Here is a 22,407-nt window from a genome sequence, read left to right as displayed (position 1 = left end):
TGGTGTTCAATTAAGCTGTTTACATAAGGCATATTAGGAAATTCACTGGTCAAAATATTAATTTTGTAGCAAGTAAACATTTTTTGCTTTAGTGTCACACATAAGGTGACATTTAAAAATATTAATTACTATCTATTTTCAACATCCTGCATAATGACATTCCTATGTTCTTCCTTATGCAAAAACATTTTTAAAATTTGTTCATTTAGTCACTATCATTATACACTCTAGGCATTCCTAGATTATACCATCTCAATCTTTATCGTCTATCTTTCCTTTTGATTTCATTTGTGCCCCAGCCCTCCTCCCTTTATCATTCTCACATTCAGCTTCATTCAGTGTTTTTACATAATTGTATTACAGTTCGGTAGTATTGTGCTATCCTTTTCTGAGTTTTTACAATCAGTCCTATTGCAGAATCTGTATCCCTTCAGTTCCAATTATCCAATATCTTACCCTATTTCTATCGCCTGATGGTCTCTGTTACCAATGAAATTCTCCAAGTTTATTCACTAATGTCAGTTCATATCAGTGAAACCGTACAGTATTTGTCCTTTTATTTCTAACTAATCTCACTCAGCATAATGTCTTTAAGGTCCATCCATGTTGTTACATACTTCATAACTTTATTCTGTCTTATGGCTGCATAATGTTTCATCATATGTATATACAATAGTTTGTTTAGCCACTTGTCTGTTGATGGACTTTTTGGCTGTTTCCATCTCTTTGAAATTGTAAATAATGCTGCTATAGACATTGGTGTGCAAATGTCCATTTGTGTCCTTGCCCTCATATCCTCTGAGTAGATACCTAACAATGGTATTGCTGGGTCATATGACAATTCTATATTTAGCTTTCTGAGGAACCACCAAACTGTCTTCCACAGCAGTTGTACCATTTGACATTCCCATCAATAATGGATAAGTGTGCCTCTTTCTCCACATCATCTCTAGCACTTGTCATTTTCTGTTTTATTGATAATGGTCATTCTGGTGGGTATATTTCATTGTGGTTTTGATTTGCATTTCCCTAATAACCAGGGAAGTTGAGCATCTTTTCATGTGCCTTTTGGCCATCTTATTTCCTCTTCTGAGAAGTGTTTGTTCAAGTCTTTTGCCCTTTTAGTAATTGGGTTGTCTGTCTTTTTGTTGTCGAGTTGAGCAATCTCTTTATATATTCTGGATACTAGACCTCTAGCTGATATATCATTTTGAAATATTGTCTCCCATTGTGTAGGCTGTGTTTTACTTTCTTTTTTAAAAAATTTATTTATTTATTTATTTTTGCACGGGCAGGCAGCAGGAATCGAACCCAGGTCTCTGGCATGGCAGGTGATAACTCTGTTTTTACTTTCTTGATGAAGTTCTTTGGTGCACAAAAGTGTTTAATTTTGAGGAGCTCCCACTTATTTATTACTTTCTTCAATGCTCGTGCTTTGGGTGTAAAGCCTAGGAAACTGCCTCCTGTTATAAGATGTATAAGACATCTCCCTACATTTTCTTGTAACAGTTTTATGGTCTTAGATCTAATATTTAGGTCTTTGATCCATTTTGAGTTAATTTTTGTATGGGGTGTGAGATATGGATCCGCTTTCATTCTTTTGCATGTGGATATCCAGTTCTCAAGGCACCATTTATTGGAGAGACTGTTCTGTCCTAGGTGAGTTGGCTTGACTGCCTTATCAAAGGTCAGTTGTCCATAGATGAGAGGGTCTATATCTGAGCATACTATTCAATTCCATTGGTCAGTACATCTATTTTTATGCCAGTGTCATGCTGTTTTGACCACTGTAGCTTCATAATATACCTTAAAGTTAGATAGAATGAGACTGCAGACTTCATTTTTTTTCCCCTCAGGATACTTATAGCTATTTGGGGCACCCTGTTTGTCATGGTTAGGTTCATGTGTCAACTTGGCCAAGTGGTGGTTCCTGTTTGTCTTGTTGGGCAAGTGCTGGCCTGTCTGTTGCAATGAAAACATTTCATAGAATTAAATCATGATCATGTCAGCCTCATTCACAGTTTTTTCCATTTGTAATCAGCCAAAGTCTCTAGGTTTCTCTAGAGAACCCTAACTAATACATCTTGGTACCAGAAATGGGGTAGGTTCTTAAGAAACAGAATCAACAGGAAATGCTCACAAATTTAAATTTTATAAATGTGTCTCACGTGACCATGGGAACACAGAGTCCAAAATCCGTAGGGCAGGCTATGAAGCCAAATGATTCCAATGGAGGGTCTGGATGAACTCCACAGGAGAGGTTCACCAGCTGAGACAGGAGGAACCTGTCTCTTCTGAATCCTCCTTAAAAGACTTCCAGTGATCAGATTAAGCATTACTTATTGCAGAAGACACTCCTCTTTGGCTGATTACAAATGGAATCAGCTGTGGATGAGGCTGACATGATCATGATTTAATTCTAGAAAATGTCTTCATTGCAACAGACAGGCCAGCACTTGCCCAACCAGACAAACAGGTACCACCACTTGGCCAGGTTGACACATGAATCTAACCATGACACTGCCCTTCCAGATTAATTTGGTTATTGATTTTTCTAGTTCTGAAAAGAAAGTTTTTTGGATTTTAATTGGTATTGCATTGAATCTGTAAATCAATTTAGGTAGAACTGACATCTTATCTATATTTAATCTTCCAATCCATGAACATGGTATGCCCTTCCATTTATTTAGGTCTTCTGTGATTTCTTTTAACAATTTCTTGTAGTTTTCTTTGTATAGGTCTTTTGTCTCTTTAGTTAAATTTATTCCTAAATATTTTATTCTTCTGGTTGCAATTGTACAAGGAATTTTTTTTCTTGATTTCCCCCTCATATTGTTCATTACTAGTGTATAAAAACACTATAGATTTTTGAGTGTTGATCCTGTAACCTGCCACTTTGCTGTACTCATTTATTAGCTCTAGTAGTTTTGACGTGGTCTTTTGGGGGTTTTCAACATGTAGTATCATATCATCTGCAAACAGTAAAGAGTTTTACTTCTTCCTTTCCAATTTTGATACTTTGTATTTCTTTTTCTGGTCTAAGTGCTCTGGCTAGAACTTCCAACACAATGTTGAATAAAAGTGGTGATAGTGGCCATCTTGTCTTGTTCCCGATCTTAGAGGGGAAGTTTTCAGTTTTTCCCCATTGAGGATGATGCTAGCTGTGGGTTTTTCATATATTTCCTTTATTATGTTGAGGAAGTTCCCCTCTATTCCTATCCTTTGAAATATTTTCAACAGGAAAGGATGTTGAATTTTGTCAAATGCCTTTTCTGCGACAATTGAGATGATCATGTGGTTTTTCTGCTTTGATTTGTTGATATGGTGCATTACATTAATTGATTTTCTTATGTTGAACCATCCTTGCATACCTGTGATGAATCCTCCCCGGTCCTGGTGTATAATTCTTTTAATGTGCTGCTGAATTCGATTTGCTAGAATTTTGTTGAGGATTTTTGCATCAATATTCATTAGAGAGATTGGTCTGTAGTTTTATTTTCTTTATTATTATTATTATTTTTTGTAATATCTTTGTTTGGCTTTGGTATGAGGGTGATGTTAGCTTTGTAGAATGAGTTGGGTAACTTTCCCTTCTCTTCAATTTTTTTGAAGAGTTTGAGCAGAATTGGTACTAATTCTAAATGTTTGGTAGAATTCACTTGTGAAGCCATCTGGTCCTGGACTTTTCTTTTTGGGGAGCTTCTTAATGACTGATTCAATTTCTTTACTTGTGATTGGTTTGTTGAGGTTGTCTATTTCTTCTCGAGTCAGTGTTGGTTGTTCATACCTTTCTAGAAAGTTGTCCATTTCATCTATATTGTCAAATTTATTAGCATAAAGTTGTTCATAGTATCCTCTCATTACTTCCTTTATTTCTGTGGGGTCAGAGGTTATGTCTCCTCTTCTATTTCCAATGTTATTTATTTGCATACTCTCTCTTCTTCCTTTTGTCAAACTCGCTAAGGGTCCATTAATCTTATTGATTTTCTCATAGACCAACTTATGGTTTTGTTGATTTTCTCAACTGTTTTCATGTTCTCAATTTCATTTATTTCTGAGGACCCAATCTTATAGGTGTGTGGTGGTATCTCATTGTAGTCTTGAACTGTATTTCCCTTATAGCCAGTGAAAATGAGCACCTCTTCATGTGCTTTTGAGCCATCTATATTTGCTCTTCAGAAAAATGCCTAATCTTATCTTTACCCCATTTTGAAATTGGAATGTTATTTCTTTTGTTGTTGAGTTGTATGGTTTCTTTGCATATACAGGAAATCAAACATTTGTCTGATATGTGATTTCCAAATATTTTCTCCCATTGAATTGGCTGCCTCTTCACCTTTTTGACAAAGTATTTTGAGGTGCAGAAGCATTTGATTTTGAGGAGTTCCCATTTATCTATTTTTTCTTTTGTCGCTTGTACTTTGGGTGTAAAGTTTTGGAAGCTACATCCTATTACTAGGTTTCCCTACATTTTCTTCTCAAATCTTTGTAGCACTACATCTTATATTTAGGTATTTGATCCACTTTGAATTAATTTTTGTGTAGGGTGTAAGATGGGGTCCTCTTTTGTTCTTTTGGCAATTGATATCCAATTCTTCCATGCCCAATTATTGAAAAGATTATTTTGTCTCAGTTCTAAGGATTTGGGGTCTTGTCAAATTTCAGGTGACCATAGACGTTGTCTATTTCTGCACTCTCAATTCGATTCTGTTGGTCAAGGTTTCAGTCCTTGTGCTATTACCATGTTGTTTTGACCACTGTGGCTGAATAATAGGTTTTAAAGTGAGGGAGTGCTGACCCTCCCACTTCATTCTTCTTTTCTAGGATGCTTTTAGCCATTCAGGGTCTCTTTCTCTTCCAGATGAATTTGATAGTTAGCTTTTCCACATCTTCAGAGTATGTTGAAATTTTGATTGGTACTGTGTTGAATCTGTAGATCAACTTGGGGAGAATTGACATCTTAGCTATATTTAGCCTTCATCCCATAAGTTCTGACAAGTTGTGTTCTCATTTTCTTTCATCTCCAGATAGCTGCTGATTTCTAAGCATTTTCTTCTTTGACCCACTGGTTGTTTAAGAGTGTGTTATTTAATCTCCATATAGTTGTGAAAGTTCTCATTCTTTGGTGATTATTGAGATCCAACTTCATCCCATTGTGATCAGAGAAAGTACTTTGAACAATTTCAATATTTTTAAATTTATAAAGCCCTGTTTTGTGCCCCAGCATATGATCTATCCTGGAGAATTTTCCATGAGAGAAGAATGTATAACCTTGTGCTTTGGGGTTCAATGACCTATATATATATCTGTTAGATCTAATTTATTTATCAAGTTACTTATCTTCTCTATTTCCTTGTTGATCTTCTGTTTGGTTTTATCTGTAGAGGAGAGTGGTGTATTGAAGTCTCCTTCTATTATTGTCGATATATCTACTGCTCCCTTGAGTTTTGCCAATGTTTGTCTCATGTATTTTGGAGCACCTTGATTAAGAGCATAAACATTTGTGATTTTTATATCTTCTTGGTGAATTGATTCTTTAATTAGCATATAGTGTCCTTTTTTGTCTCTTATGATGCCTTTACATTTAAAGGCTATTTCATCCTATATTAGTACAGCTACTCCTGCTTTCTTTTGGTTGCAATCATGAAAGATCTTTTCCATCTTTTCACTTTCAGTCTATTTGTATCCTTTTGTCTAAGATGAGTCTCTTGAAAGTAGCGTATAGCTGGATTATGTTTCTTAACCCATTATGCCAATCTGTATCTTTTAATTGGTAAGTTTTGTCTGTTAACATTCAGTTATTACTGAAAAAGCATTTATTGATTCCACCATCTTATTTTTTTATTTTATTTGTCAGACCTATATATTCTTTTCCCTCTTACTCTTCATATTCTTTAAATTACCCTTAGTGGTACTCTTCAATTCTGTGCCCTCCTCTAGATATCCTTCTCCTGTCTTCTTTTTTTATTTGGCAGAACTCCCCTTAGTATTTCTTGTAGGGTCAGTCTCTTGTTGACAAATTCTTTCAAGTCTTCTTCGTGAAAGCTTTAATCTCTCCCTCAATTTTAAAGGAGAATTTGGCTGAATAAGAATTCTTGGCTGAAAGTCTTTCTCTTTCAGGATCTTGAATATATCATACCACTGCCTTCTTGCCTCCAAGGTGCTAGTGGAGTAGTATGAACTCAGTCTTATCTGATTTCCCTTATATATAGTAGATTGTTTTTCTCTTACTGCTTTCAGGATTTTCTGCTTCTCTTCAACATTTGACAGGACTGATTAATATGTGCCTTGGGGAAGGCTTATTTGGATAAATCCTGTTTGGAGTTCTTTGACTTATGTATTTATGCCCTTTATGAGGGTTGTGAAATTTTCCCCCGTTATATCCTCAACTACTCTTCCTATCCCTTTACTTCTCTCTTCTCCTTCTGGGATACCAATGATTCTTATATTTGTGCACTTTGTTTTGTCTATCATGTCCCTGAGTTCCCATTCAGTTTTTTCCATCATTTTGGCCATTTACTGCTTTGAGTCTTCAAAATCAGTTATCCTGTCCTCTATGTCACTTATTCTTTCTTCTGTCTCTTCAAATCTGATGTTGTGTGCCTCTAGTATGTTTTTTATTTGGTCAACACCATCTTTAATTTCTGTTATTTTCTATTTATTCTTTCAAATTCTTCTTTATGCTCTTTTACTGTCTTCTTGATATCCTTTATATCATTTGCACTCCCTCTTATTTTATTAAGTAGAGTTATGAATATCTTTAATTAGTTGTTCCAACATCTGTGTCTCCTCGGGTGTTTTAATTTGGTAATTACACAGGGCTATATCTGTCTGCACTGTGATATGCTTAGTGATCTTCTTCTGTCTTTTTTGCATGGAAATATTTTGATTATTTACTTTGGGAGTTGATTTCTTTCAGTAGTCTAAGGTCTTGTGTTTGTGGGATGGTTATACTACAGGGAACAGGGCATAAGGTAAAGCACTCAGTATGGTGATTTGTTTCATGGTGGATGTGGCCACTGTTTGAGGATGTTATGCTGGTGCTTGTGAACGCGGGTGCCCAGCAGCCAAGGAGAGTGTAGCTGTGTGGGTGCACTGGTCTGGGGGACTTAATCCTGGTGTGCACTGGTCTAAGGCATGGGGCCCTTTATGTGCATGCATAGAGCCATGGCAGCAGGTCAGCATTATGCCTTCATGGATTGGGGGCAGATGTGACCCGGCTGTGCAGGTGCTTTCTCAGAGTTGGGAAGTGAGGCTGAGGGCTGTGCACATGCACAATTCTAGGAATGCTGTAATTTGCAGTTCCCAGAGATGAATGATGTGATTGCGGGTCCATGCACATGTGTGGGCCTTGGAGTGCTGTAAACAGATGCACTGAGCTCAGGGAGGGTGGAGTGAAGTTGTGCAACATTGGGGTGGGGGAGGGATGGGATAGCCTAGGTATAGGGGTTAGTGCCCACAACTTTTGTGTTTTGGTGACAGCTTTCTAGTCCCGTGTATCCATCCGTGTACTGCTGTGGGCTCCACTGCTCTGAGCCTCCATGTCAGGCTAGGCTCCAGCTTCTGCCTCTCAGTTCCTCAGCTTCTGCAACCAGGGCTGCCACATGTGGTGCAGAAGGCTCTCCCAGGTCAGCCACCCTCTTGAATTGCTGCCTCAGTTGCATTCCTGTCCCTTCTCTAACTTTTCCATGGAGCAGGGCTAACCTCAAACTGCTCTGGTTGACCATCTTCCTGGAAGTGTCTTTATTGCATTTTTGTATATATGTTTTTTTTTCTACAAAAAAGTCCATTGTGATGATAAAAAAATATTTATTCTTTTTGGTCTCTTATATTCTGGAGCAGCTAAAAGGAAAAATCTGAAAGGAGCATATCGTAGCTTATGACAAACTCTGGGATCTGTCCTGTAACTACCTGTTGAAGGGTGTTTTGAAAGCTATTGCTTTTTTGTTTCTTTGCTTTGTATATATGTTATATTATACAATAAAAAAAGTTTTAAAAAAAAGCATTTGCCAAATCCCCTGAGGTAATGGGGAAAATGTGGAACTATTAAACTTCACTTGGGGAAGAACTGAAATTCTTACAAGCATTGCAGACTACCAATTTTTTAGGCCAAGTCCTTAATCTTGGTGATTGCCCTTATGAAAATTTGCCTGCAAAGGAGAAGCCAAGGATACTTATAATTATGCCTGTGTCACCCCCAGAGGACCTCTTTCATTGTTCAGATGTGGTCTCTCTCTTTAAGCCAACTCTGCAGGTTAGTCGCTGCCCTCATCCCTATGTGGGACATGACTTCTGGGGATGAGTGTGGCCATTGCATTGTGGGATTGAGAAAGTCTTCTTGACAAAAATGGGTAGAGAAATTAAACAAAATGATGTTTTGGTGACTGAGAGACTTAAAATAGAGTATAGAGGTCATTCTGGAGGTTATTCTTATGCACCATATAGATATCCCTTTTCAGTTTTTCACATATGGAATAACTAGAGGGAAATGCCTGAAACCATTGAACTGTAATCCAGTAACTGTGATTCTTGAAGATGATTGTATAACTATATAGCTTTTATGGTGTGATCTTGTGATTTTGAAAACCTTTTGACTGACATTCCTTTTATCCAGTATATGGAGAGATGAATAAGAAAATAGAGACAAAAATGAATAAATAATAGCAGGAGATAGGTAATATAGGATGTTTTGATTGTTCTTTTTTACTTTTACTTTTATTTTTATTCTTATTTTTTATGGAGTAATAAAAGCATTCACAAATTGTGATGATGAATGCACAAATATTTGAATGCACAACTGAACCACTGATTGTACACTTTGTATGATCTTATGGCATGTAAATACATCTCAATAAAATTGCTTTTAAAAAATACTAGAGATAATGAAAGACTTAAATTGTCTCTCAGAGAACAGTAAAAAAAAATCTTGGAAAGCAAGAAAATAAAAAAGAGGATAAGTTGGTCTGGAGGAAGGCACAGAACTGAAATTACCAGTAAAAGTAATTTAAAGTACAAAAAGAGAAAGATGGCAAAGAATATATAGATCTGACAAATAAAAGCCAAAAGATATGATGGTAGGTTCAAGAAATGCCTTTACAGAAATAACTTTGAATGTTAACTAAACTCACCAATTAAAAGATACAGATTGGAAGAATGTATTAAGAAATATGGTCCATCTATAATGCTGTCTACAAGAAACCCACCTAAGACCAAATGATACAAATAGATTGAAAATGAAAACATGAAAAGAGCTATTCCATACAAACTGCAACCAAGAGAAAGCAGAAGTAGCTATGCTAATATCAGACAAAATAGATGTTAAATGTAAAGAAGTCATAAGAGACAAAGAAGAACATTGCATATTAATAAAATGGTCAATTGATCAAGAAAAGATAACAATCATAAATGTTTATGCTCCCAATCAAGAGGCGCCAAAGTACCTAAGGCAAACAGTGGCAATACTGAGGGAGCAATAGACATTTCAATAATAATAATAATAGTGGGAGACTTCAATACACCACTCTCCTCTATTGATAGAACAACCAGATAGAGGATCAGCAAGAAATAGGGCACTTAAACAATTTAATAAATGTATTAGACCTAAGAGACATGTATAGGTCAATACACCCCAAAACACCAGGATATATGTTCTTCCCTAGTGCTCATGGAACATTCTCCAGGATAAATCATAAACTGGAGCACAAAACATGTCTTTATAAATTTAAAAAGGGAGTGAAATTATTCTTAACACTTTCTCTGATCACAGTGGAATTAAGCTGGAAATCAATGACCACCAAAGAGCTAGAACTTCCATAAATATATAGAGGTTTAATAATGTACTCTTAAATTGAGAGTGCAGAAATATATCACCAAGTTTATAGTCAACCGGTCTTCGACAAGGCCCCCAAATCCACCGAACTGCTTCAAAATAGTCTTCAATAAATGGGCATGGGAGAACTAGATATGAATAGCCAAAAGAATGAAAGAAGACCCTTACCTTCCACCCTATACAAAAATGAACTCAAAGTGGATCAAACACCAAAATATAAAAAGCAGTACCATAAAACTCCTAGAAGAAAATGTAGGGAAACATCTTCAAGACCTAGTAATAGGAGATAGGTTCCTAAATTTTACACCCAAAGCACAAGCAATGAAAGAAAAAAAAATGATAATGGGAGCTCCTCAAAATCAAATGCTTTTGCACCTCAAAAGATTTTGTGAAAAGGTGATAAGGCAGCTAACTCAACGGGAGAAAATATTTGTAAGCCACATATAAGATAAAGGTTTGATATCCTGTATATATAAACAAATCATACAACTCAACAACAAAAGAACAAACAATCCAGTTACAAAATGGGCTAAAGATGTGAATAGGCATTTTTTTGAGGAGCAAATACAGATGGCTGAAAAGCACATGAAGACATGAAGAGATGCTCATTTTCATTGGCTATAAGGGAAATGCAGATCAAGACTACAATGAGCTATGACCTCACACCTATAACAATGGCTGCAACTAAACAAACGGGAAACTACAAGTGTTGGAGAGGATGTGGAGAAGATGGGACACCTATGCACTGCTGGTGGGAATTTATAATGGTACAGCTGCTATGGTAGACAGTGAGGCGGTTCCTTAGAAAGCTAAACATCAAGTTGCCCTGTTGCCCAGAAATACCACTTTTTGCTATATATGCAGGAGAGCTGAAAGCAGTGACATAAACAGACATTTTCACATGGATGTTCATAGCATCACTATTCACAATTGCCGAAAGACGGAAACAATCCAAGTGTCCATCAACAGATGAGTGGATAAGCAAAATGTGGTGCATACATATGATTGAATATTATGCAGCAATAAGATAATATGATGTCCTGAAACATATGACAACATAGATGAACCTTGAGGACATAACGCTGAGTGAAATTTGCCAGACACAAAAGACAGATACTGCGTGATTTCAGTTTTTTGACCTTCATAAAGGTAAACTGAGAGGCTTATAATATAGAACATAGGGGATGGAAACCAGAGATGGGTGAAAGGTTAGATAATGAGGTTGAATTTAAATAAGGGAATAGTTAGAAGTGGAGGCAGTTCCTCAGTGGACCTATAAGTAATATTGCCATATTGAAGGTGAACATGACCAAAAGGGGTTGTACAGAGCCATGTATCTTACCAATTAACATTACAAATATAAATAAGCTCTTGTATGAACTACTTCATAGGTATGAATCTTATACAAAGAGTTTATAATATCGGGGTATAGGAGGAAAATTACTATTACATGATATAGTCTATATTTAACAGGAAGACATCAACAGTACCACAACAATACCAGGGGTAAATAATTGTTTACACCACTAAGTGAGGATAATGTGAGATATGGACTATTGACTTTGGACTTTATCCATGATGCCCAGTGGATGGAGGTTTCTGAAGGATACACTGAGTTTTAGAATGGCAAACTGTGGTCTGTACACATGATCAAATACTGTGCTGCTATAGAAAAGAATGAAGTTGTGAGGCAAGCAACGTTGTAAATTAATCTGTGGGACATTATGTGGTGCAAAATAAGCCAGAAAATTTGGGCCTAAATTTAAGGTCTTATAGCAGTCACATTTAATTTGGAGATGTTATTGTTATTTCTAGATTTTGAGAGCCTATGCTACATATGAATAACCTGGTATTTCCCTGGAACTTTGAGTACCTGTGTGACACCTCAGACTGAGCGTAGAAGTTCTGCAGGTCTGAAAGTCAGCATAGCCACAAACAACAACTGTTAATGGAATTGAAAAAGAGATCAGACTTCAATTAGAGATAAGAATGAAGCCAATCTGGCTGGGCCTAAAATGAACCAGATTACAGGGGTAAGGGGGACATTGTCTGTATTTTAGAACTTCACCTATTTTGTGAGACCAAAGTGAGAGAAGTTTATTTTGTCCAAAACCTAAATTTCTTTAGCATATAATCTAACTCAACCTGTCTGGATATATCATTTAAACAGAATGGGAATGAGAGCTTGTATCCTATATAGGTTAATGTAATACCCAGGCATATCCTAGAGTTTGGTTTAACATAATTTAAAAGTATTGGCAAAGTCCCTTGAAGGATGGGAGGGAAAATATGGAACTACTAAACTTCCCCACTGGGGAAAGCCTGTTACTTATCTCAAACATTAGGGACTGCCAAGTCAATAGGCCACACCCTTGATCTTAAGGCTTAATATTGTGAAATTTATTTATGTGGCAGAGAAGCTAAGTCTACCCATAGTTATACCTAAGAGTTACTTCCAGAGACCTCTTTTGTGGCTGAGATGTGGCCTCTCTTTCTCTAAGGCCAACTCTGCAAGTAAAACCCTTACTGTCCTCCCAATGTGGGATATGACATGGAGGGGTGAAAATCTCCCTGGCAATATGGGATATGAGGCTGGCCCTGGCACCATGGGATCAACAATGCTTTTCTGACCAAAAAGGGGAAAAGAATTGTAACAAATAAGGTATCAGTGGCTGAGAGAGTAAACAGAGCTGAGAGGCTACTCTTATGTAACCTTCAGTTAGATATTGCTATTTATCATGGTTTGCCAAACCCCAACCAAAACCACTCCTGTCAACCCTAAAGAATACCTGAAGTTTTATTTGAGTTTCTGCAAGGGTTCTATGTACTATGTTTCCTTTCCAGAAACCTAAAACCTCCAGATGTCTTCCTAGGCCAGATAAGTCTTGAAACCCAGAAGGGCCAGCCTTTCCAGAACATCAACTAATTCCATCCCCCGTCCCATATGACTGACAGCCCTTTACAACATTTGAAAGTTAGAATAGCCTAAATACCCCTGAAGATTGAGAAAAAAATCAAAGGAGAAAATAGAGGTATAACAGAGAGGATAGGATTTAACAAATGAGTATGACTGCTGAATCATTATATTGATATTTCTTTCAGTCTCCAGTGTCTTAGAGCAGCTAGAAGGAAAAACCTAAAATTGTGAAACTGCAACCCACAGTAAACTCTGAAATCTGTTCTATAACTAATCATTGTTGTGTGCTTTCAAACTTATTGCTTTTTTGTATGTATGTTATTTTTTACAATAATAAATAAATTAATTAATTAAAAAATAGGATATGACATATAAAATCCAAAAGGCAAATGATAGAAGAAAATACTGCCTTTATAGTAATAACATTAAATGTTAATAGATTATAGTCCCCAGTGGAAAGACATAGACTGGTAGGATGGATTTAAACTAAAAGGACCTATCTACATGCTGTGTACAGGAGACTCACTTTAGACCAAAGGGCAAAAACAGATTGAAAGTGAGAGACTGGAAAAAGATATTTCATCAACACAAACAACCAGAAAAGAGTGGGAGTAGCTATTCTAATATCTGACAAATTAGATTTCAAATGTAAAACAATTAAAAGAGACATAAAGGACACTATGTATTAATAAAAGTAGCAATTCATCAAGAAGACATAACAATCATGAATATTTATGCACCAAAATACATGAGGCATACACTGGCAGCACTGAAAGAAGTAGACACATCTACGTAATAATTGGAGACTTCAATACAATACTCTCATCAGTGGATAAAACACAGAGAATCAATAAAGAAATAGAGATTTTGAATAACATGATAAATGATCAAGATTTAACAGACATTTATAGAATATTACACATTGCAACAGCAGAATATACAATTTTCTCAAGTGCTCATGGATCCTTCTCCAGTATAGACCACATGTTGGGTCACAAAGCAAGTCTTATTAAATTTTAGAAATTGAAAATACACAAAATACTTTTTAAGATCATAATGGAATGAAATTGGAAATCAATAACAGGCAGAAAGCTAGAAAATTCACATATATATATATATGGAGGCTAAACAACACACTCTTAAACAACCAGTGAGTCAAGGAAGAAATTACAAAAGAAATCAGTAAATATCTCAGGCAAATGAAAATGAAAATACAACATATCAAAAATGTATAGGATACAGCAAAAGTGGTGCTGAGAGGAAAATTTATTGCCCTAAATACTTATATTAAAAAAGAAGAAAGGGAAAAAAATCAAGGATTAACTGTTCACCTGGAGACATTAGAGAAAGAACAGCAAACTAACCCCAAAGCAAACAACAAAAAAAAGAAATAATAAAGATTAGAGCAAAAATAAATGAAATTGATAATATGAAAACAATAGAATCAACAAAATCAGTATTGTTTCCAGTTGTGAGGCATGCAACATTGTAAATAAATCTGTGGGACTCTTGATGAGGGAAAATAAGCCAGAAACAAAAGAGCAATTACTGTACGGTCTCCTTTAGAAAATGCTTATAAAAAAACAGGGACCTAGATTGTAAGCTCTTATAGCAGTCACATTTAGTCCAGAATTGTAATCATTATTTCTGGATATTTTTTTTGTATGGAATACTGATTTTATTCTTTATTCCAGGTTTTATAGCAAATAAAGCTGAATTAGGTTGTTTAAATTAGTTGACTAAACAGTAAATTAGGTAGTATATATAGAAAAGTTGAATTTTGGACAAAATAAACATATTTTTTAAATCTCACACAAAAGTTAAAGCTTTAAAATACAAACAACATTATTTTTACCCTGTTTATTTTAGTTTTAACCAGATCAGTTTTATTACTTTTTTTATTAATTAAAAAAAATTATCAAAACAATTAGAAATCATTCCATTCTACATGTACAATCAGGAATTCTTAATAACATCACATAGTTGCATATTCATCATTTCTTAGTACATTTGCATTGATTTAGAAAACGAAATAAAAAGACAACAGAATAAGAATTAAAACATTAATAGAAAGAAAAAAAAAACAAAAAAAACCTATACCTCACATGCAGCTTCATTCAGTGTTTTAACATAATTGCATTACAATTGGGTAGTATTGTGTTGTCCATTTCTGAGTTTTTATATCCAGTCCCGTTGTACAGTCTATATCCCTTCAGCTCCAATTACCCCTTCTCTTCTTTTTTTTTTTAAATTAACGGAAAAAAAGAAATAACCCAACATTTAGAAATCATACCATTCTACATATGCAATCAGTAATTCTTAACATCATCACATAGATGCATGATCATCATTTCTTAGTACATTTGCATCGGCTTAGAAAAACTAGCAACATAACAGAAAAAGATATAGAATGTTAATATAGAGACAAAAATAAAAGTAATAATAGTAAAGTCAAAACAAAACAAACAAAACAAAAACCTATAGCTCAGATGCAGCTTCATTCAGGGTTTTAACAAGATTACTTTACAATTAGGTATTATTCTGCTGTCCATTTTTGAGTTTTTGTATCTAGTCCTGTTGCACAGTCTGTATCCCTTCAACTCCAATTGCCCATTATCTTACCCTGTTTCTACCTCCTGCTGGACTCTGTTACCAATGACATATTCCAAATTTATTCTCGAATGTCTGTTCACATCAGTGGGACCATACAGTATTTGTCCTTTAGTTTTTGGCTAGACTCACTCAGCATAATGTTCTCTAGGTCCATCCATGTTATTACATGCTTCATAAGTTTATCCTGTCTTAAAGCTGCATAGTATTCCATCGTATGTATATACCACAGTTTGTTTAGCCACTCTTCTGTTGATGGAGATTTCGGCTGTTTCCATCTCTTTGCAATTGTAAATGACGCTGCTATAAACATTGGTGTGCAAATGTCCATTTGTGTCCTTGCCCTTAAGTCCTTTGAGTAGATACCTAGCAATGGTATTGCTGGGTCATATGGCAATTCTATATTCAGCTTTTTGAGGAACCGCCAAACTGCCTTCCACAGTGATTGCACCATTTGACATTCCCACCAAGAGTGGATAAGTGTGCCTCTTTCTCCGCATCCTCTCCAGCACTTGTCATTTTCTGTTTTGTTGATAATGGCCATTCTGGTGGGTGTGAGATGATATCTCATTGTGGTTTTGATTTGCATTTCTCTAATGGCCAGGGACATTGAGCATCTCTTCATGTGCCGTTTGGCCATTTGTATTTCCTCTTCTGATAGGTGTCTGTTCAAGTCTTTTTCCCATTTTGTAATTGGGTTGGCTGTCTTTTTGTTGTTGAGATGAACAATCTCTTTATAAATTCTGGATACTAGACCTTTATCTGATATATCATTTCCAAATATTGTCTCCCATTGTGTAGGCTGTCTTTCTACTTTCTTGATGAAGTTCTTTGATGCACAAAAGTGTTTAATTTTGAGGGGCTCCCATTTATTTATTTCCTTCTTCAGTGTTCTTGCTTTAGGTTTAAGGTCCATAAAACCGCTTTCAGTTGTAAGATCCATAAGATATCTCCCAACATTTTCCTCTAACTGTTTTATGGTATTAGACCTAATGTTTAGATCTTTGATCCATTTTGAATTAACTTTTGTATAGGGTGTGAGAGATGGGTCTTCTTTCATTCTTTTGCATATGGATATCCAGTTCTCTAGGCACCATTTATTGAAGAGACTGTTCTGTCCCAGGTGAGTTGGCTTGACTGCCTTATCAAAGATCAAATGTCCATAGATGAGAGGGTCTATATCTGAGCACTCTATTCAATTCCATTGGTCGATATATCTATCTTTATGCCAATACCATGCTGTTTTGACCACTGTGGCTTCATAATATGCCTTAAAGTCCAGCATCGCTAGACCTCCAGCTTCGTTTTTTTTCCTCAAGATGTTTTTAGCAATTCGGGGCACCCTGCCCTTCCAGATAAATTTGCTTATTGGTTTTTCTATTTCTGAAAAATAAGTTGTTGGGATTTTGATTGGTATTGCATTGAATCTGTAAATCAATTTAGGTAGGATTGACATCTTAACTATATTTAGTCTTCCAATCCATGAACACGGTATGCCCTTCCATCTATTTAGGTCTTCTGTGATTTCTTTTAACAGTTTTTTGTAGTTTTCTTTATATAGGTTTTTTGTCTCTTTTGTTAAATTTATTCCTAGGTATTTTATTCTTTTAGTTGCAATTGTAAATGGGATTCGTTTCTTGATTTCCCCCTCAGCTTGTTCATTACTAGTGTATAGAAATGCTACAGATTTTTGAATGTTGATCTTGTAACCTGCTACTTTGCTGTACTCATTTATTAGCTCTAGTAGTTTTGTTGTGGATTTTTCCGGGTTTTCGACGTATAGTATCATATCGTCTGCAAACAGTGATAGTTTTACTTCTTCCTTTCCAATTTTGATGCCTTGTATTTCTTTTTCTTGTCTAATTGCTCTGGCTAGAACCTCCAACACAATGTTGAATAATAGTGGTGATAGTGGACATCCTTGTCTTGTTCCTGATCTTAGGGGGAAAGTTTTCAATTTTTCCCCATTGAGGATGATATTAGCTGTGGGTTTTTCATATATTCCCTCTATCATTTTAAGGAAGTTCCCTTGTATTCCTATCTTTTGAAGTGTTTTCAACAGGAAAGGATGTTGAATCTTGTCAAATGCCTTCTCTGCATCAATTGAGATGATCATGTGATTTTTCTGCTTTGATTTGTTGATATGGTGTATTACATTAATTGATTTTCTTATGTTGAACCATCCTTGCATACCTGGGATGAATCCTACTTGGTCATGATGTATAATTCTTTTAATGTGTTGTTGGATACGATTTGCTAGAATTTTATTGAGGATTTTTGCATCTGTATTCATTAGAGAGATTGGTCTGTAGTTTTCTTTTTTTGTAATATCTTTGCCTGGTTTTGGTATGAGGGTGATGTTGGCTTCATAGAATGAATTAGGTAGTTTTCCCTCCACTTCGATTTTTTTGAAGAGTTTGAGGAGAATTGGTACTAATTCTTTCTGGAACGTTTGGTAGAATTCACATGTGAAGCCGTCTGGTCCTGGACTTTTCTTTTTAGGAAGCTTTTGAATGACTAATTCAATTTCTTTACTTGTGATTGGTTTGTTGAGGTCATCTATGTCTTCTTGAGTCAAAGTTGATTGTTCATGTCTTTCCAGGATCCCGTCCATTTCATCTAAATTGTTGTATTTATTAGCGTAAAGTTGTTCATAGTATCCTGTTATTACCTCCTTTACTTCTGTGAGGTCAGTAGTTATGTCTCCTCTTCCATTTCTGATCTTATTTATTTGCATCCTCTCTCTTCTTCTTTTTGTCAATCTTGATAGGGGCCCATCAATCTTATTGATTTTCTCATAGAACCAACTTCTGGTCTTATTGATTTTCTCTATTGTTTTCATGTTTTCAATTTCATTTATTTCTGCTCTGATCTTTGTTATTTCTTTCCTTTTGCTTGCTTTGGGATTAGTTTGCTGTTCTTTCTCCAGTTCTTCCAAGTGAACAGTTAATTCCTGCATTTTTGCCTTTTCTTCTTTTCTGATATAGGCATTTAGGGCAATAAATTTCCCTCTTAGCACTGCCTTTGCTGCATCCCATATGTTTTGATATGTTGTGTTTTCATTTTCATTTGCCTCGAGGTATTTACTAATTTCTCTTGCAATTTCTTCTTTGACCCACTCGTTGTTTAAGAGTGTGTTGTTGAGCCTCCACATATTTGTGAATTTTCTGGCATTCCGCCTATTATTGATTTCCAACTTCATTCCTTTATGATCTGAGAAAGTGTTGTGTATGATTTCAATCTTTTTAAATTTGTTAAGACTTGCTTTGTGACCCAGCATATGGTCTATCTTTGAGAATGATCCATGAGCACTTGAGAAAAAGGTGTATCCTGCTGTTGTGGGATGTAATGTCCTATAAATGTCTGTTAAGTCTAGCTCATTTATAGTAATATTCAGATTCTCTACTTCTTTATTGATCCTCTGTCTAGATGTTCTGTCCAGTGATGAGAGTGGGGAATTGAAGTCTCCAACTATTATGGTATTTGTGTCTATTTCCTTTTTCAGTGTTTGCAGTGTATTCCTCACGTATTTTGGGGCATTCTGGTTCAGTGCGTAAATATTTATGATTGTTATGTCTTCTTGTTTAATTGTTCCTTTTATTAGTATATAATGTCCTTCTTTGTCTCTTTTAACTGTTTTACATTTGAAGTCTAACTTGTTGGATATTAGTATAGCCACTCCTGCTATTTTCTGGTTGTTATTTGCATGAAATGTCTTTTCCCAACCTTTCACTTTCAACCTATGTTTATCTTTGGGTCTAAGATGTGTTTCCTGTAGACAGCATATAGAAGGATCCTGTTTTTTAATCCATTCTGCCATTCTATGTCTTTTGATTGGGGAATTCAGTCCATTAACATTTAGTGTTATTATTGTTTGGATAATATTTTCCTCTACCATTTTGCCTTTTGTATTATATATATCATATCTGATTTTCCTTCTTTCTACACTCTTCTCCATACCTCTCTCTTCTGTCTTTTTGGTTCTGACTCTAGTGCTCCCTTTAGTATTTCTTGCAGAGCTGGTCTCTTGGTCACAAATTCTCTCAGTGACTTTTTGTGTATAAATGTTTTAATTTCTCCCTCATTTTTGAAGGACAATTTTGCTGGATATAGGAGTCTTGGTTGGCAGTTTTTCTCTTTTAGTAATTTAAATATATCATCCCACTGTCTTCTAGCCTCCATGGTTTCTGCTGAGAAATCTACACATAGTCTTATTGGGTTTCCCTTGTATGTGACAGATTGTTTTTCTCTTGCTGCTTTCAAGATCCTCTCTTTCGCTTTGACCTCTGACATTCTAACTAGTAAGTGTCTTGGAGAACGCCTATTTGGGTCTAATCTCTTTGGGGTGTGCTGCACTTCTTGGATCTGTAATTTTAGGTCTTTCATAAGAGTTGGGAAATTTTCAGTGATAATTTCTTCCATTAGTTTTTCTCCTCCTTTTCCCTTCTCTTCTCCTTCTGGGACACCCACAACACGTATATTTGTGCGGTTCATATTGTCCTTGAGTTCCCTGATACCCTGTTCAAATTTTTCCATTCTTTTCCCAATAGTTTCTGTTTGTTTTTGGAATTCAGATGTTCCATCCTCCAAATCACTAATTCTATCTTCTGTCTCTTTGAATCTATCATTGTAGGTATCCATTGTTTTTTCTATCTTTTCTACTTTGTCCTTCACTTCCATAAGTTCTGTGATTTGTTTTTTCAGTTTTTCTATTTCTTCTTTATGTTCAGCCCATGTCTTCTTCATGTCCTCCCTCAATTTATCGATTTCGTTTTTGAAGAGGTTTTCCATTTCTGTTCGTATATTCAGCATTAGTTGTCTCAGCTCCTGTATCTCATTTGAACTATTGGTTTGTTCCTTTGACTGGGCCATATTTTCAATTATTTGAGCGTGATCCGTTATCTTCTGTTGGCATCTGCACATTTAGACAGATTTCCCTGGGTATTGGATCCAAAAGTTTGGAAGATTTTTCTGTGAAATCTCTGGGTTCTGTTTTTCTTATCCTGCCCAGTAGGTGGCGCTCATGGCACACGTTTGTCTGCGGATCCCACCAGTAAAAGGTGCTGTGGGACCTTTAACTTTGGAAAACTCTCGCCGTCCAGGAGGTTCGCTAGCCGAAGCGGCTTGGAAGAGTTCAAGCCGGCCCGGGGTCCGAACGCAGGGAGGGTTGCTGGCTGCTGCAGCCCGCGAAAGCGCCCGTCCGAATTTCCTAGTCGGCCCGGGGCGACAAGCGTGGCGGGAGGGCGCCAGCGGCAGCGGCCCGCCCGGGAGAGTGCACGTTCCCCGGGAGTCACGGGTTTGGAAGGGGCCTCCCCCACCCATCGCCGTTCTCCGCGGCCTGGGGATTTCCGATCCAATTCTCTCAGTTGGTCCGGGGGGCCGCGCATGGTGTGGGCCCCAGCCGCCGCGGTTTCAGGGGACCACCTCTCCAATTCTCCCAGCCGGCCCGGGAAGGGGGAAGGGAGTGACTCCGGCCGCTTGCCGCCCCGCCCGGTGAAGCCAGTGCGCCTCGGCGATCTCACCCGAGTGGCTTCTCTCAGCCAGCCAGCCATTCCAGGATGGGGTACGCTGTCTTTTTTATCTCTGTTGTGGCTTTGGGCACTGTTCTGTATCGTTTCTACTCCCCTAGTAGCTGTCCTGAAGAAGAAACTAAGATCAGCGCGTCTTACTAAGCCGCCATCTTCTCCGGAAGTCTCCTATTTCTGGATTTTAAAAGGCTGTTTTATATATGCATAACCTGGCATTTAGAGAGAAGAAAAAAGCTGGTCAGGTCAGGATTAAGGTAATTCAGAACACAGGGGCAAGGAAGACATTGGCCACATGTTAGAACCTCACCTACTCTTTGAGACCAAAGGAAGAAAGATTTATTTTGTCCCAGAACCTAAATTCTCTATAGCACATAAAATCTAACTCAACATATCTGGGTAGATCATTTAAACAATCCAAAAACATGGAGCCCAGAATAAGAATGAGGGCCTTTAATCCTGTATAGCTTAATGTAATGGCTAGATACATCCCAGAATATAATAAGCAGCTAATCAAAAAGTATTGGCAAAGTTCTTTGAGGGATGGGAGAAAAAAATATGGAACTATTAAACTTTACCACCAGGGAATCCCCTGATACAGTGTCAAACATTAGGGACACCCAAATCAATAGGCAAAGTCCTTGATCTTGAGGCTTGTTTTGTGAAGCTTATGTATGTGGCAGAGAAGCTTACTCTACCTGTATAGGCATGCCTAAGAGTTACTTTTGGAGGACCTTTTTGTTGCTTAGATGTGACCTCTCTCTCTCTAAGCCCAACTCTGCAAGTGAAATCATTGCCTCCCCCCCACCCCATGTGGGACAATGTAGTAGATGACTCCCAGGAATGAGTCTGGCCCTGGCAATGTGGGGTCCACAATGCCATTTTGAACAAAAGGGGGGAAAAAAGCATAGCAAGTCGTATCAGTGGCTGAGAGAGTTCAAATAGAGTTGAGAGGCTACTCTGGAGGTCACTCTTATGCATGCTTCAGTCAGATATTGCTACCTATCATAACTTGTCAAACCCCAACCAAAACCATTCTTGCCAATCTTAAAAAACACCTAGGCCAATAAAGAAGATTCTACAAAGGTTCCAGGCACTAGAGTAACTTTCCAGAAATCTACAACCCCAGATGAGTCCCTGAACTAAATAAGGTCTGAAACCTAGAGTGGCCACCCTCTCCAGAACATCAGCTAGTTCCGTCTTCCTACCCCATATTATTGACAGCCCCTTTCAACCTGAAAAACTTAGAATGGCCATAGTCCACATACCCTTAAAAAGTAGGAGAGAGATAGAATGTGATGGTGGATTTATATAGCGAAGGTAGGGTTTAACAAATGAGTATGATTGCTGAATCATTATATTGATATTTCTTTTAGTCTCCAGTATCTTAGAGCAGCTGGAAGCAAAACCCTAAAATCGTGAATTTTTAACCCATACCAAAGTCTAAACTCTGTTCTACAACTAATTGTTGAGCTGTGCTTTGAAAATTTATTGCTTTTTCATAAAAATTTGCTGTTTTTCACAAA

This window comes from Tamandua tetradactyla, chromosome 24 (genome assembly GCF_023851605.1).
Source record: "Tamandua tetradactyla isolate mTamTet1 chromosome 24, mTamTet1.pri, whole genome shotgun sequence".
Classification (NCBI taxonomy): domain Eukaryota; kingdom Metazoa; phylum Chordata; class Mammalia; order Pilosa; family Myrmecophagidae; genus Tamandua; species Tamandua tetradactyla.
Note: the sequence above shows the minus strand (reverse complement) of the source record.